This window comes from Penaeus monodon, chromosome 27, assembly GCF_015228065.2.
Source record: "Penaeus monodon isolate SGIC_2016 chromosome 27, NSTDA_Pmon_1, whole genome shotgun sequence".
NCBI lineage: Eukaryota > Metazoa > Arthropoda > Malacostraca > Decapoda > Penaeidae > Penaeus > Penaeus monodon.
The window spans coordinates 24,293,845-24,294,772 of NC_051412.1; the positions used below are offsets into that span (position 1 = coordinate 24,293,845).

General features: G+C 37.3%; 1 protein-coding gene across 1 annotated transcript in view; it reads left to right on the forward strand.

The window, feature by feature from the left end:
* LOC119590704 (iodotyrosine deiodinase 1-like) overlaps window positions 1–928 on the forward strand; it is a gene marked incomplete at its 5' end in the record, with an annotated part of 12,533 nt that overhangs the window by 5,322 nt on the left and 6,283 nt on the right.

Here is a 928-nt window from a genome sequence, read left to right on the forward strand (position 1 = left end):
AATGACACTGATTATAATATCGCTTTGAAAGCGATATTGTAATCAGTGTCATTGTGTTTATCTTATCCGCTGTAACCCTGAGTTCTACTAACACAATAAGAGTCGCTCTTGAATGATTCACTTTCATTTTCCGTGTTTGGATTTATACGCCTGTCTATACCTATATAATCTGCCTATATCAAAATCCAGCTACCTGTCTGTCCATGTATTTATCCATCTATATGTATATTTGCCAATCCATTTTTCTTTTATGTATATGGCTGTATGATACAGTGAAAAGGAGACTCATACAGTCTTTGTTGACCCAGGGTTTACGTACGTAAATCTCAGTCTGTGTGGTAGAACTAAAGCGTCACAATAACGGAACAATGAACATAAAAGTCTTTCTGTTTTCTTGTTTGTTTATAAGAAATTCTCGACACATACACCGCAGACAGGAAATATGCAAGGGACCAAAGCAAGAATTTTGGGAGTAACCGATAGACGAGCTAGTGCCAGGAGTAGGTCTGATGTTTGTAGGGGACATGAATGATAACACAGGAATAGACTGCTATGGACTCCAAGAGATAATGCGTATAGTTATATAAATGGTGCAGCTACCTCGAGTCTCTGAAAAAAGAGAGCTTAGGGTGTTGAATACTTTATTTTCATAGAGAGTGGGAGAAGCAGATTAACTGTACATGTATGTACACGGAAATACAAGTCACTCTATTGCTAATAAGATATATATCTTGGCACATACGTTGAAAATGTACTGTAATATGAAAAGGTGAATGGCAGCAGTTACAAGAAGACATACTAGAGACGGTTAGAGAGAGGTCTGTGGAATGACATCAGCAAAGAGAAACAGAGAAAGGTAAACTTTTGATGGAACGCCGCATTTCAAAAGACTGCTGACAAAGAAAATAGTTTTTAAACAATGCCAAAG